Source organism: Octopus bimaculoides, chromosome 23 (assembly GCF_046866305.1).
Source record: "Octopus bimaculoides isolate indiv1 chromosome 23, ASM4686630v1, whole genome shotgun sequence".
Classification (NCBI taxonomy): domain Eukaryota; kingdom Metazoa; phylum Mollusca; class Cephalopoda; order Octopoda; family Octopodidae; genus Octopus; species Octopus bimaculoides.
This window is the reverse complement of record NC_142950.1, coordinates 3,041,055-3,048,554: the sequence shown is the minus strand read 5'-3', so window position 1 is coordinate 3,048,554 and position 7,500 is coordinate 3,041,055.

Here is a 7,500-nt window from a genome sequence, read left to right as displayed (position 1 = left end):
CTTTGGATGACTGCATTTATATCATGCTAACGTATGCATTAGCATAGTCTCTAAAACGCCGAGCAACCTTTCCTGTGGCTTTCACTACACACGCACAGAAACGCATAGACACACAGGTACAAACACACGCAACATATATATATATATGTATATCTATCTATATTTATATATATATATATATATATATATATATATATATATATATATATATATATATATATATATATATATATATATATACATGTGTGTGTGTGTGCATTCGTTTATTGTATACATTACTTGTGTATGCTATTATTAAAAGTTATTGTCACAGAAGTTTCAATTTTGTAGTAAATTTTCTTCACGTTATCTTTCTATGTTTCTTCAATTTATTATCCATAGAGATGTTTGCTGTGTTTTTTAACCGAGGAATATCTGCCATTATCTCGATGCTTTTATCGCTATTTTAATCTATTCAAATACGGCATAGAGTAAATGATATTTTATTACCCCCATTTTTTTTTTACATTCTGTAGATATGGATGTATCAAAGTGACATCCAATATGTACATATACACACACATACACACACACACACATACACACACATACGCACACGTGTATATATATATATGTATATGGAAAGAGAAAAAGGAAAAGTAGAGGGAGCACTTGAGACTTTCACTCAATGAAATATACATACATATATATATATATATATATATATATATATATATATATATATATATATATATATATATATATGAATATATATATCCATCTCTATATCTATATGCAATATAAATATATAATATACACGCTATGTAACATATATTTTCATACAAATGTGTGTACATATACATACATGTATACATGTATACATGTATATATATATATATATATATATATATATATATATATATATATATATATATATATATATATATATATATATGTCTATATATATATATATATATGTGTGTGAGTGTGTGTGCGTGTGTGTGTGTGTGTGTGTGTTTATTATTTTATATTTGTTATATATCTGTAGAATTCTGTATGTATACATACATGGATAGCTACATGCATACATACATGCATACATACATACATACAAACTACCCTGGTATTAATGTAGAAATTCCAATGAAGGAGTCTTGAATCTAGGTTAGAAACCGGCTCTTTCTCTGTTGGCAAGAAATCTTGAAATAAAACTCAATAACGACATACATACATACACACACACATACATACATACAAACATACATCCATAAATACATACAAAGTTACCCTGTTGCTGATATTGAGATTCCAATGAAGGAGTCTTGGATCTAGGTTAGAAACCGGCTCTTTCTCTGTTGGCAAGAAATCTTGAAATAAACTGAATAATGACATACATGCATACATACATACCTGTGTTTGTGTGTGTGTGTGTGTGTGTGTGTGTGTGTACGTGTGTGTGTGTGTGTGTGTGTGTGTGTGTGTGTGTGTGTGTGTGTGTGTGTTGGCGGTTATTCGGTAAAGATTTGTGTTTGTAATTTGATTACTGGCGATTTGGCAAGCCGTGTATTCCATTTTGGCAAGTTTGTATGGAAGACCATACGAGAGATAATTAGAGTCAATCTGTGTAGCGAATTCTTTAATTCAGTATTAACGTTTCAATGTACAAAGAGGAGGAAAAAGACGGGGGATTACGGTGATTAAGACGGCGTAGAAGGGGAGGAGGAAGAATAAGGGGTGGAGAAGGAGGAGCAGGAGGATAACGAGGATGAGAAACTAGGTGAAGAAGTAGAACAACAACAAGAACGAGGACAAGAAAAAGTACAAGACTAGGATGAAGAATGAGAAGGAGGAGGAGGAGAAGGAGGAGAATGAGCAGGAGGAGGAGAAGGAGGAGGAGGACGAGGAGCAGGACGAGGAGCAGGACGAGGAGCAGGACTAGGACGAGGGAGTAGAAGGAGAAGGAGGAGGAGGAGGAGGGGATGGGGAAGAGGGGAGGAGGAGGAGAGGAGGACATCATCAATACAGCTGCTTAATTTCAAAACCAAAATGTACGACATCACACGGGGAAGGAATTTCATTGAAATTCAGAGGAGGGTGGAGACACACGCACATACACACACACACACACACACATGCACACACACACACACACACATACACACACACATATAGATACACACACACGCATACACACAAAGCCACAAACATACACAAACACGCACACCATTCACACTCTCTCTCTTACACACACACATACACACACACATACACACACACACACACGTACACACACACACGTACACACACACACGTACACACACACGTACACACACACACACAGGTACACACACACACACACGCGCGCGAACACACACACACACACACACATACACACACACACACACACACACACACACACACACACACACACACACACACACATACTTATTCAGGCTAAATTTCCGTGTAGATTCTTCATAGGAGCGGAAACTCTATACTTAAAGAGCGCCATCGATAAATCTGTAAAGTAGAAATGGTTAAATATAAAAAGTCAATTCTATGAGCTGTTGATGACATACAGGAATCTCTGTGATGACGCAATAAGACACAGCAAAGTAAATAAAAGAAACATACTCACACCGGAAGATGTGTTTCTAAACCTTATGCGACATTAACTCACTGCAGACTAAATTATGCTCTTCGGCATCGGCACTAACGTCTACTTAGAACCGAAATATGACCACAAGAAGTAAAGAAGAATGGAAATCTTACTGCTCTACCTAGGTCAAGAATCTCTCAAAGATAAATAATCTGTAAACGTGGTTAATGCAACTGAAGTAGTCTCGAAGGTGAACGTAATAAAACGGAGATCCGCGTAATTATGTAAAAATGGTGAATGTTAATCTTAGACAAGCACTACTTAATTTAATAAATATACGACATTAACATATGTGAAAGCGCCGGTAGCGATACGAGGGTTGTACTGAAATAATTCAAGCGTTGGCGAAACTTTTATTTCTGATCATAACCTTTAATTATAGACTGGTTTCAGCTCCAGAGCTGCGGCCAGGCTGGGTCATCGCCGTTAGCTTAGCTACACATTCACTACTTGAAACCACTTCTAGTACGTGGAATTTGGTGCATAAGAGGGCTTGATTTGATGCTGCTAATCTCATCTGTTTTTCTGACCGCGAAGCAGGTTCATCCGGAATTTACATCCGAAGACTTACATCCACCTCCACTGCGAGTCTCTCACGCTTTTGGGGAGGTTTAAATTGCACATGTTGATAGAGAAGCTTATTCTCTTTAGAAGCTCTTTGTCCCCTTCAACATTTCCAGCAAAAACAGGTGCAAAGCAAAAGCAACGTGCAGTCATTGAGTTCTTAATTACTAAGCAGGTTGCTCGCTATCCGTATAAGTATTGATTACCGTGATGATACGATTGGTAAAACTCATTATTTAGTGATGGCTAAAGAAGTTTAACGGCGATATAAGTATTGAAGGCCATCTGGAAGACCATCAATTGTGACGAATCCGACTAATCACAAGTGAGTAGACGAACTGATCCTTGGGGACCAATTTGTCACAACACGTGAAATTGATCAAATAATATATATCAAAATATACAGTAAATGGTCAATTGGAATGTTCCTAGGGAACGTAGAAAACATTGAATAGTTATACAAACACCAAATATACATAAATGAGTAATTTAATACAATGCACAACACTACGTAATGTAGTGAATGAAATATTAGTACAGGAGAAGTAAACTTCCTCAGTCGGCAATACAGATTATGCAAAGTCTTTGACACATACTATCCGTTGGAACGCATTACAGTAGCAAAACAACTGTGTGATGCAGAATGCATGCGGAAGATGTACTCGTCCTAATCAACACATTGGAAGGTATCGTAAAATTTAACCCAAAAAATTCATGTAAATTATTCTAATAATTTACATCCGAACCAGTAGAAATAATAGCCCAAACAATACAACATCAGTTCTAGACGTAAACATTCGAATGGAAATAAAAGCATAGACGTAAAATTCATTTAAATGAAAGACACAAACGAATACATATACGACTGACAGCGTATTCATACAATTATGAAATATCTTTGGTAATAATCGATGAACGGTTGAATTCACAAACGAGACACTGCATAAAGAAATTTTTAAAATGAAATAAGTATTACCCAGGAGACGAAATCAGCAGGTGGCAAAGTAACGGAGCAAACAATAAAACATTAGACACAAACAAAACGTCGCACATTCACCTGACAAAAATAAATCTCAAATAATACACGGCGTGTATTATATGAATCAAATGCTGCCTAACTAATGAAAAGTTGAATCTAATGTCAAAGAATTCTTACAGGAAAACGCGAAGAATACTTCGGAGCAATGTAAACTGTGAGTCTATTTGCTGTTTATTTCTTGTACGAGGAAAATAATCATATTTACAAGAGTTCATTGTTTTATTTGTGAAGCGTAATAATAGAAAGAGCAATTTTATTTCACTGAAATTAAGAAGGCAACAAAACGTGTGCGAGGTACAGACGCAGTTCTGCGGGAAGACGTTTCCTTCCCAACCATATGGTTCCTAGTTCACACCTGGTTCAAATTTGATGGCAAAGAATTCAAATTTGATTGCAAAGGATCCAAACTAGAATGAAAACATCTACATATTTGTATTTATAAATTTGACGGACCAAAGAATGGCTATACAAGGGATCAATTTAAACAGATATTGAGGCGAATATGATTGCCTCCATAGCAGCTCAACATGATCCCTCTCATAGTCACCTTTTACCCCATAGAATTGATCCCCTGTAAAGACATCGGAGCCTACGTTTCAACCATTTGAACACCACTAAGCGCCTTCTATACTGAGAATCTCTAGCTTTCATCTGTTGACCATATATCTACAAATTGATAATGTACGTAAATGAAGTAAATAGAGGAAAGCTGACCTCATCTGAGCATGATGTCTCACTCCTTCGGCCAACTGATTTAAAATCTTCGTTTAATAGGCGTAAAAGTGCAGAGTATTTTATTGACAGGCAACACTCAGACTGATTCATAGTAAGAAACAAGTCATGACGTTCAAACTTCAAATTAACTGTGCAGTTCAGACGAATGCCAGCGACTCGTTGCCCGTCTACCGAAGTTTACTTAAAAGTTATGTATTATTTGGTGGCTTTTGAAATCACATTTGCCCAAAAGGCCACGCAGCAGGATCGATACTGTGCTCTTGCGAATACGGAGCGAACATCCACAATATATGGACACTGTTCCAAAATATATACATGTGTAAATAATGTATATGTTTGTATTAAATTATCTATCTATCTATCTATCTATCCACCTATCAGTGTGTTTATAATTATATATATATATATATATATATATATATATATATATATATATATATATATATATATATATATATATATATATATATAGAGAGAGAGAGAGAGAGAGAGAGAGAGAGATAGATATGTAGATACATAGATAGATAGATAGATAGCTTGATACTTATATGTGTACATATTCGTATGTATATATTATATATAGTGCACATATATATAAAGTATACATACGTACACAAAAATGTGTAAACATACATACGTATGCATGCTTGTATATATGAATGTTTAAATGCATATATATATATATATATATATATATATATATATATATATATGCATTTAAACATTCATATATACAAGCATGCATACGTATGTATATATATATATATATATATATATATATATATATATATATATATATATATATATATATATATATATATATATATATATATATATATATATATATATATATATGTACATACATATATACATATACATGTACATATATACACATATACACACACATATGTATATATATTTATATATATACCAATATATATACATATTCGGACACACATACATACATGCATATATACATGCGAAGCCTAGAGGTTTATCGCATATAAGTAAAGATACAGAACTTAATGGGAAACTAACAAAAAGAAAGAAACATATACAAACAAAACAAACAAACCACATATGTAACACTAAAAACAGTGTGCAACCCCGAGGTTATTCAAGGTAAAGATGAAGCTCTCTAAAAACCAAAACAAGAGATAGTGAGAAAAAGAAAAAGGAAAGGAGGGCGAGCATGATAGAAATAGTGACTGATTGAAATGTAATACACTACTGCACATGGCTTCCGTCGTCGACTACATTCTCGACGCCATTTTGGATAGAGTTTTTAAACATTATTTTTTCTGCCCGTTATACACGATGAATTCTCTTGATGTCCACGTAGAATGTGTAAACTCGATCTCGTCGTTTTGTCATTCTCTTTATTTCTTAAGTTGTAACGAGATATTTTTTGTGGGGTTTCTTTAGTTTTTTTTATATTCTTTTATATGGTTTTATTTACTTATTTTACTCTGCAATGTTATTATTCATTAATTTATTTCCTTTCTCTTTTTCTTTCTTCATTCCTATCTTTCAATTCAAGATGCTAAACCTATGGTTTTGGATGCATATTTGTTTTAAACTATTTCATTATCTGTTTCGTACTTATTTCACTCAGTTTAACTCGACCACTTTCATTATTTATGCTCTCTTCCTCTCTACCTCGGTGTATGTTCATCATTCGTAGCCTCTCTCTCTCTCTCGCACCGTATGCCTCTCCATATATATCTTTTATTCATCTAACTACAAAAATATCTTGCATGAAAAATTTCATCTCTGACACAGGAAGGAGAAAGTCTACAGACAGGCAAAAAAGAAAGACGCAGGAAGTAAGACTTTTACGAAAACATACAAACATGCACACGTACACACTTACATATATGTGTGCGCAGGCGTATGTGTGTGTAAGTGTTCTGTTTTAATGCATTTTATGTTATGGGAATATGTATACAGAGAGAGAGGGGGGGAGAGAGAGAGACAGACAGAGACAGAAAGAAATAGAAATAGATGGATAGAGATAAATAGTTAGGTAGGTAGGTAGGTAGGTAGGTAGGTAGGTGGATAGATAGATATATAGATAGATAGATAGATAGATAGATAGATAGATAGATAGATAGATAGATAGATAGATAGATAGATAAATATATACATGTATATACTTATACTTATGCAGTGTAGAGAAATTTTATACGTGTATGTGAGTATGTTACATATTTATATGCATGACTACATGTATATATATATATATATATATATATATATATATATATATATATATATATATATATATATATATATATCAGTATATTTCTTGGAATACATGCCACAATGCCATATGCTCCAGTAGGACTTTGAAATGAAAAAAGAAAAAAAGTAATTTTCTTCGAAAGAAAATCTCAGCTTACTTAATGATATTCGTCAATATTTACGTACTAAGTGTAAAAATAGTGGATAAAGTTACTAGTTAATAGTGGATAAAGTTAATAACTATCTGCTTTATTGACATCGAAGAAAACCATGAAGGAAG